This window comes from Panthera uncia, unplaced genomic scaffold, assembly GCF_023721935.1.
Source record: "Panthera uncia isolate 11264 unplaced genomic scaffold, Puncia_PCG_1.0 HiC_scaffold_453, whole genome shotgun sequence".
NCBI classification, from domain to species: domain Eukaryota; kingdom Metazoa; phylum Chordata; class Mammalia; order Carnivora; family Felidae; genus Panthera; species Panthera uncia.
The window spans coordinates 1-9,807 of record NW_026059598.1 but is presented as its reverse complement, the minus strand read 5'-3'; positions in this window follow the sequence as shown (position 1 = coordinate 9,807).

The window sequence follows — 9,807 nt, the reverse complement described above, 5'->3', positions numbered from 1 at the left end:
TTGTTTTGGCTTGTGCCACCCCCCCCCCCCCCCCCCCCCCCCGGTCATCTGAATGGACTGTTTCCACGTAGGTGCTAAGAATGAGATTTCGGTTCCCATACAGGGCTCCTTCTGGGGGCCTGGCTGAAGACCAGTCATCCCTGTTTAGAGGAAGAAATGAGTAAGGAAATACAGTGTTCCTTCGGGGGTCTTTCAGTTTGAATAGCTACCATTTATGGAGCATTTACTATGCCCCAAAGTCGTACATTATTTCTAGTTTGGGTACTAAAAGGTTGGCCCTCGTTAGCCTCATCTTACACCTGCAGAAACAGGCTCACAAGTGAAGTAACTTGCTCAGGTTCACACAGTGCAGTAAGTTACAAAGCTGGGGCTTGGTCTCAGGTCTGGCTGCGATGCTCCCTCCGACAGCACGTTACTGCTCCTTTTAACTGTCAGGTATGAGTAGCCCAGAAATGTGAGGCGTCAGCAGACCTGCTTTGCTCACCTGCCAGGCCTGGACAGCCGGCTTGTGGCACTCTTCTACTGAGTGACTTATTGGACATCCTGTCTAAAGCAAATTGACTTCAATAGTGAAAGAAGTGGAGAAAATGAGGTCATTTTGCCTGTCAGATTAGCAAAGATGATAAAAATTGACCCCACCTTGTGCTGGCCAGCATGTGGAGAAACGGGCTCTGTCACCTTCTGCCAGCGGAGGTCTGTACCAATAATGCAGTTTTTCTTAAAAAAAATTTTTATAATGTTTATTTCTTTTGAGAAAGACAGAGAGACAGGGCCAGAGCACAAGCACGGGAGGGGCAGAGAGAGAGAGAGAGGGAGACACAGAATGGGAAGCAGGCTCCAGGCTCTGAGCTGACAGCAGCAAGCCCGATGTAGGGCTTGAACTCATGAGGCATGAGATCATGACCTGAGCTGAAGTTGGACTCTCAACCGACTGAGCCACCCGGGTGCCCCAACAATACAGTTTTTCTGAATGGTGTCTTGGTGACACGTATCAGAACATGAAACGACCCAGCAATTCTACTTTTAAAAATTTATTCTAAGAAAATTCTCAAACAAGTTTTTGTAAATGTAGACATAGGATATTTACTTCAATTAATATACGTACCACCTGGAAAATAAGTTTTTGCAGTTAAATTATGAAACATGATGCATTTCAGACATGTTAAAATGTGTAAAAAGAGGCATCTTTAAATTGATGGAATTAACCATATTACAAAAAAAAAACAAAAAAACAAAAAAACACCAAAACCCCAAACCTAAGTAGCCCATCAGGACGCTACGTAAGCAGGTTATCGTGCCGTGAGCTGGAATGCTATGAAGGTGTTAATGTTGGTGTAAATCTATGTCAACACAGAATGTCTACACTTGGCACAGAGAAGTGTTTAAGTGGATCTTTTTTTAAAAAGTAGTAACGTAACTAGTCCATTGAGTGCTCAGGATGTCCTTGCAGGAAGCTAAGTATTTTACTTCCATTCCCTTTTAGTCCTTCAAAGAATCTTAACAAAGATGCTGTTATTCCCATTTTACTGATGAGGGCTGTGAGGGTTAGGTTAAGTAAGTGGCCCGAGTTCACCAGTTAGCATTCAGATTCTGACCGGTTTGAATCCAGATTCTGTGTTCTTCACTGCCACCATGTAGGGCCTTTTCATTCCCAAATGAGGTCAAACTGGAGAGGGAGCTCCCATTAGGGGTATTTCTGTTTGCTTGCTAAATACGTGGACTTTCTGAATGGTCCTCTAAAAGGTACAGTGGTAGCCTCCAAGGGGCTTGATTTCAGGTGATTTTTGTTCCTTCCTCTTTTGTACTCTTTTGTCTTACTTTAACCAATTTATAGTTTTATGAAAACAGTAAAGTTACGGGGCACCTGGGTGGCTCTGGCCCTTAAGCATCCAACTTCGGCTCAGGTCATGATCTCAAGGTTCGAGTATTCTGGCCCCATGTTGGGCTCTGTGCTGACAGCTCAGAGCCTGGAGCCTGCTTCGGATTCTGCGCCTCTGTCTCTCTCTGCCCCTCCCCTGCTCACACTCTGTCTCTTTCTGTCTCTCAAAAATGGATAAATATTTTTAAAAAATTAAAAAAGTTATATTGAAATAGTAGTTACCATTTTGTATCCATTTTATTTGATGAATATTCCGGGAAGTTAAAGTGCTCTGGTCAGCGTGTTTTGTTTGTTTTGTTCTGTTTTAATGTTTGTTTATTTTTGAGAGAGACAGAATGCGAGCAGGAGAGGGGTAGAGAGAGGGAGACACAGAAACCGAAGCAGGCTTCAGGCTCTGAGCTGTAGGCACAGAGCCTGACACGGGGCTCCAACCCACGAACCGTGAGATCATGACCTGAGCCGAGGTCGGACATTTAACCGACTGAGCCACCCAGGTGCCCCCAAGATTTATTTGTTTTTTAATGTTTATTATTTTGTTTTTGAGAGAGCTAGCTCGCATTTGTGCGAGCAGGGGAGGGGCAGAGGGAGAGAGCGGGAAACCCAAGGAGGCTTTGCATTGTCAGTGCAGAGCCAGACTTGGGGCTCGTTCTCACCAATTATGAGATCGTGACCAGAGGTCTAGATTTGGACTCTTAACCAACTGAGCCACCAGGTGCCCCAGTTGGTTTTTTTTTTAATAGCTGAGACTTAACCTGCTTTTAAATCTTTAGGCTGAAACTCACTGTGTGTCAGTGTCCTAAAACTTAGAGACATTTTATTTTTTTTTTATTTTTTTTTATTAAAAAAAATTTTTTTTTTTTTAACGTTTATTTTTGAGACAGAGAGAGACAGAGCATGAACGGGGGAGGGGCAGACAGAGAGGGAGACACAGAATCAGAAGCAGGCTCCACGCTCTGAGCCATCAGCCCAGAGCCTGACGCGGGGCTCGAACTCACGGTCTGTGAGATCATGACCTGAGCTGAAGTCAGACGCCCAACCGACCGAGCCACCCAGGCGCCCCTAGAGACATTTGAAAAAGTGATTCAAAATGACTTCAAGGAAAATCGTGGTCCTTTTGGCAAGTTTGGTGAAACTGGCCCCTCAGTTTCACCTCCTTGTGGATGTGGAATGAGAGACATCTGTAGTATTGTGATAAAGAACACGTACTCCAACACTCCAGGCTAGACCTAGCTGCTTTGAATCCCAGCTCAGCCGTTGGGAGAGATGGCATTTTGATCCTGGGTGATTTACTTTGTGCTTTGGTTCAACCATGTGTAAAATGGAACGAAGAACACCTACCTTCCTAGAGTCACAATGAAGATTTAAAAAGCTAATATGTTAGTGTACTTAATGCTGTGATTGGACTAAAGTAGACAACAAGACTAGCTGCCATTAGTTTTATTTTTTGATTAGTTTTAAAAAGGTTTGTTTATTTACGTAATCTTTACGCCAAAGGAGGGGCTTGCACTCAATGACCCCAAGATCAGGAGTCACACCCTCCACCGACTGAGCCAGCCAGGTGCCCCTGCCATTAATTTTATTCATGTTATTCAGGTACACAGCTTTGATAAGATGTCAGTCCAACCGCTGGCTCAGGTTAAGTCACATGACTCTACCCATAAAACCAGCCAGGTTCTTGTCTTGACATTACCTCAAAGTCAGAACTGTTTAAACTTTGTTGTAGAGCTCAGCTAAAAGTATGCCATTGGTGGAGGGTTGTGTGGAAGACCAGTGGTTTCTCCATCCTTAAAGTCTTTGGTTTCTCTCAGGATTGAACCCAAAAGCAAGGAAATGGGCACCTGCCCAGCATTCTGCTGGGGGCCTTCCTTTTGTAGACTTCCTTGGCTGAATGGAGCTTTAGCGTTGTGCTGTTGGCCAACATTGAGATAGGTGAGAAACAGCCTTGGGAAAGTTCATTATTTTATTTACTGTAGGGGTATTAAGGAGTCTTTCACTGTTTGTAAGTGTCCTCGGCGAGAAAAGATTCTCTTCTGGTCTCAGTGCCAGAAATAGGCGGATTTTCCCCCCAAACAACTTTCTAAAATCTTAGAGATGCTTAAATACGGCTTTAACATGTTTCCTTCTTTACCTTATAGGAAAGCTTAGAGCCTACTTGTGTCCCATTTCTAGCATCAGTTCTTACGTTTTCTGTCCGGATATTTTTACCCCAACAGGTGCTGAGGGTTGTGGGTAAAATATTGGAAGTATTTTCTCACTTTAACAATAGCTTGCTTGCTTGCTTTTTGTTTCTAATACCTCTTTAATGTCTATTTTTGTTGTTAATTTTTAACTAATTTATTCTTTAACAGCGGACTTTTAAAACCTAGGTTTAGCAAAATGACAAAAGCATTCTGTAGAACTTTGCTTTTGAAAAATACAAAAAGCATCAAATTAGTTATAAAGTGAGGGGAAATTTTGAGCCTTGAAACTGTAGGCTTTGCAGAGAAATAGAGGGGAGGATGTGTTATCAGTGAGAAGATAGGTTATTGCCTGTCATCTTTGTGTTATTCTCGCATAGACCTTTATTTTCATAGAGAAGTATGGTTTATTTTTTATTTTTATTTTTGAGAAGTATGGTTTAAAATGGATTGCTAGGGGAAAATATATTTATAGCATTTTATTAGCAATATTTCCACTTTAGTTTAACATTTAAAATTACATTAATATACATTCATAGAAAAAAATAGGAAGCTCAAAATCCTGCATGTTCCCCCTCCCCCTGTAATTTTATGATTTCAGCTCTCTTCTAGGCTTTATTATTATATATACATTTTCGTAATGCTGTAACTGTAGTAGACTTAAAATACAACATATGTTACCGTTTTCCCATATTGGTTTTACTGATTTTTAAAAAAATATTTATTGATTCTGAGAGTGAACATGTGCAGGGGAGGGGCAGAGAGGGTGATGGAGAATCTTAAGCAGGCTCTGAGCTGCCAGCAACTCAGGCCTTGATTTCTGGAACCATGAGATCCTGACCTGAGCTGAAATCAAGAGTCAGATGCTTAACTGACTGAGCCACCCAGGCATCCCAGTTTTACTGATTATTTGGTTTTTGTTGTTGTTTTTTTTTAATGTTTTATTTATTTTTGAGACAGGGAGAGACAGAGCATGAACAGGGGAGGGTCAGAGAGAGAGGGAGACGCAGAATCTGAAACAGGCTCCAGGCTCTGAGCTGTCCGCACAGAACCCGACGCGGGGCTTGAACTCATGGACCGCGAGATCATGACCTGAGCCGAAGTCGGCCGTTTAACCGACTGAGCCACCCAGGCGCCCCAAGTTTTACTGATTATTTGTAATGGTTTGATATTATTAAGTACTTTTAAAGTTAATAATCATAATAGACTTAACTATTTCCCTATTGCTGATATTTACCTTGTTTCTGATGATAATTTTGTTCATAATTTCAAAGGAGTTTCTTGGTGTATATGATCTACTTCCCAAAAGGGCTGAACAGATTACCTGCTTGACTTTGGTTAAATGACAATGGCCCATACTGCATAGCCAGAATACATAATAATAGCACAGCTAATGTCTGCTTCATGCTTCAGTCTCCTTTAACACAGAACATTATTTCAGTGTGACAGTGGAACCAGATGCGTGAAGCAAGGGAACCTCCACTCAGCATCTAAGATACTTGACAACAGCACATAGATTTTCTGAGGCACATTTTATTTTGTGCTATTCCTTCTGCTGATAATTTGCTTTTATTTATTTTTAAGTTTGTTTTGAGAGAGGGAGAGAGAGAGAGAGAGAGCCATGTGTGTGGGGGGATGGGCAGATAGAGAGAGGGAGAGAAGGAGAGAATCCCAAGCAAGCTCTGCTCTGTCAGTCCTGGAGCCCAGGGCAGGACTTGAACTCCTAAACTGTGAGATCATGACCTGAGCCAGAATCAAGAGTCGTACACTTAACCGACTGAGCTACCCAGGTGCCCCTAATCTGCTTTTATAGTTGTGTCAGGTTAATAAGTAATTTTGATAGCTGAGAAGTTTGGTATGTATTCATAGATGTAGTTTTATTTTATTTTATTTTATCTTATTTTATTTTACTTTTAAGTTTGTTTATTTACTTAAGTAATGGCTACACCCAACATGGGACTCAAACTCACAACGCTGAGATCAAGAATTGTGGGCTCTTTTGACTGAGCCAGCCAGGCGTCTCTTGTAGGTGTAGTTTTAATTCCGTTTTACTTCTTTGCCTAAATGAAACCCTTCTAGAGGAAATCATCCATGGTAACTTACGTTTAGAAAAACAAACCAGGTTTTGTTAGTTGATGCTGCAAATGTTGAGCTCTTTAGAGCCAGGACCTTCTGCTGAGAGCTTTTAACAAAAAGGTAGAATGACTTGCTGAAGCATCCTCACCTTACATGTACTGCAGTATGAAGGAAAAAAACTGTTGGTAATGGTTTTCTCTGGATATTTGAGATTATGGTGAATTTTCACTTTCTGTAGCATGTATTTCTATAATTGATGTTTTTGTAAACATTTGTTTCATAACCAGAAAAGCAGTAAAAAACAAAAACACCACAATAATTTTTCAGATGTCAGTTTACAAATCAACAAACATTGGGAGGCCCGTTTTGCTTTCTTTTTTTTTTTTTAATTTTTTTTTTTCAACTTTTTTTTTTTATTTATTTCTGGGACAGAGAGAGACAGAACATGAACGGGGCAGGGGCAGAGAGAGAGGGAGACACAGAATCGGAAACAGGCTCCAGGCTCCGAGCCATCAGCCCAGAGCCCGACGCGGGGCTCGAACTCATGGACCGCGAGATCGTGACCTGGCTGAAGTCGGACGCTTAACCGACTGCGCCACCCAGGCGCCCCCCGTTTTGCTTTCTTAACAAGAAGGAAAAAACACTGTACAGCCTCGTGGAGCAAATTTGTTTTATGTTTTTTGTTCTATGTTTTTTGTTTTACTCCTCTTGGTTTGGAAGCCCAAGCATCCTCCACATCATCTAGGACTATTGCACAGGCTTTGTGTAGAATGTGTGGCCGTGAACTAGAAGCATGCTCAGCCCTTTTCCTTATGAATAGTTTGGCCCTGAAACTGGTCTTGCCACCCAGATCTAGTTATTTCCCACTCATCTTTTCCCGACAAGTGATATGAAAGTAATGTTATGTGCTTTCCTACATATTTAATGTTCACTTAAATCAGTTTTCAAACTGGATTAAAATTACTAATGCAGCCAAATTGCACTTCTCAGAGGTTTAATTATTCATTTCTCCTTTTGTCCATATTTAGGTCTAGTCAAACTGACATTTTGTTATTTATCAACTTTAATAGAATGTGTAGCTTAGAAAAGTAAAATTAAGACAAAAAGGTTTGAAGTTATTAATGGTTTCTAGTTAATCTATTATGCATTAAAAATCAGGTGTCTTCGGGGCGCCTGGGTGGCGCAGTCGGTTAAGCGTCCGACTTCAGCCAGGTCACGATCTCGCGGTCCGTGAGTTCGAGCCCCGCGTCAGGCTCTGGGCTGATGGCTCGGAGCCTGGAGCCTGTTTCCGATTCTGTGTCTCCCTCTCTCTCTGCCCCTCCCCCGTTCATGCTCTGTCTCTCTCTGTCCCAAAAATAAAAAAAATAAAAAAAAAACAAAAACAAAAAAACGTTGAAAAAAAAAATCAGGTGTCTTCATTTTATTCTTTTTTTAAATATTTCTTACTGTTTTATTTATTCTTGAGAGAGAGAGAGACAGCATGAGCGAGGAAGGGGCAGAGTGAGAAGGGGACACAGAATCCGAAGCAGACTCCAGGCTCTGAGCTATCAGCACAGAGCCCGACGTGGGGCTCGAACCCACGAGCCATGAGATCATGACCTGAGCCGAAGTCAGACACTCAACCGACTGAGCCACCCAGATGCCCCTCATTTTATTCTTTTTAAACACTTATTAGAATTATTTAATAGAAAAGTGTAAAAGAGAGTTGGGCCATACTCCTGTCACCCAGGTAACTGTTTTTGTTTTGAAATTAAATAAATAAATGTTGCATTTATTGTTAGAAAATGTAAAAAAGGAAACTCATTGGTCAGGTTTTCTGCCACCTTTCAGGAAAAAAAAATTAATGAATATAGCCACAGTTACTTTTTTAATGCTTTCCAGATACAGTGAGAAACACTTTGAAACCATGCTCAAAATTTTAATAATGAAAATAAGCAGGTACTTCACCTTACAGAAGCAAGGACAGGGTTTCTGTTGAAGTGTACCTCTTTTGAAAATAGCAGTGGCTCAAAGGATTTCTATGCCAGGCTGTTAGAGAAGATCATAATGATTACTACTTTCTCCAAGTGACATGATAAAGCTGAATCACAGTAGATCTTGAACCTGAAATTGGTGTCAGTTTTCTAAAACTGTGTTAATATTGTCCATATGAGATATCCAGGTGAATTTGTGACTAATGGCCACTTAGTGCTAGAAGTGGAAACTAGTATCCCTACAGGTCTTTTCTTGAGATTAATTGCATTATTGGTTTCCCCAATTTAGGTTACTGGTGTGGCAGAAAGAACAAATACCTATCCAGTTAGATAGTAAAGGCCTACCAAAAAGGGCATGCTTCTCATCTCCATATTCTCAAACAACCTGATGAGAAATTCTTCTTGTATTACCTGCTTTGAGGTTTAGGTTTTGAGTTTTATACATAAAATAATAGCAACCTCCATTTGGAGTGAACTATGGTATTTACAGCTATAAATTTCCCTCTAAATTTTGCCTTAGCTGCATCCCATAAATTTGGTATGCAGTTATTTTTTTTCATTCATCTCAAAGTATTTTCTAATTTTCCTTGGTTTTTTTCTTTGACCCACTGGTAATTTAGAAGGGTGTTGTTTAATTTCCACATATTTGTGAATTTCCCAGAATTCCATCTGGTGTTGAATTCTGTTATAATTTCATTGTGCATGTAGAACATACTTTGAATTATTTCAGTCTTTTTAAGTTTATTGGTGCTTGTTTTGTTGCCTCACAAATGATGCTGAAAAATGTTCTGCACATTCGAGATGAGTGTTTATTCTCTTGTTGGGTAGAGTTCCATAGATGTCTGGTAGGCGGGGCCTGGCTGGCTCAGATGGTATGACATGTGACTCTAGATCTCAGAGTCATGAGTTCAAGCCCCATGACAGACAATAGAGATTAGGAAAGAAGAAAGGAAAGAAACAGACGTCTATTAGGTCTAGTTGGTGAATTATTTTTTCCTTGAGTGTGTCATGATAATTGTGGAATTTTGGTGAATTCTTACAACTGCTTATCCAGTATCTTGGTAAATCATGACAAATTACTGAGTATGTTCTACGTGAAGGGTACTATGCTTAGTGCAAAGGGTTCAAAATATACATAGTATTTAGTAATACGCTGTTTTAAGAGCTGTGCCAGAGGTGTGTACTGGATATTCTGAATGAAACAGACTTAGTGAGACATGAGTATTGAAAATTTTTTCGAGATAATTTAGAAATGCTCAGGACCAATTTGTCCATCCAGATATGCTTGATTTACTGAGGACTTCTGTTTCTAACATTAGTAGAGCTTGCTCTCAGCCCTGAAGAGATGTTGGGAGTTGTCCTAGAATACTTAAACTTGGATAGTTAATGGCCTTTCCTTGTATTTGGCAGTTATAAAAGTAGATGTGAGCCATATTGGTAATAGCGTGGCACATGCAGGATCTTCAGAGTAATTATGACCCTTCTTTATTTAGGTAAGACCTTATCTAGGTAAGTGTCTTTAAACTCAAATTTTGTGTCTCTGACACCACAACCCCCTTGAAGGAACTATTTATTTATTTTTAAGTTTACTTTGTGTGAGGAGGGGAGGGACAGAGAAGAGAGAGAGAGGGAGACACAGAATCCCAAGCAGGTTGCAGGCTCTGAGCTGTCAGCACAGAGCCCAACGCGGGGCTTGAACTCA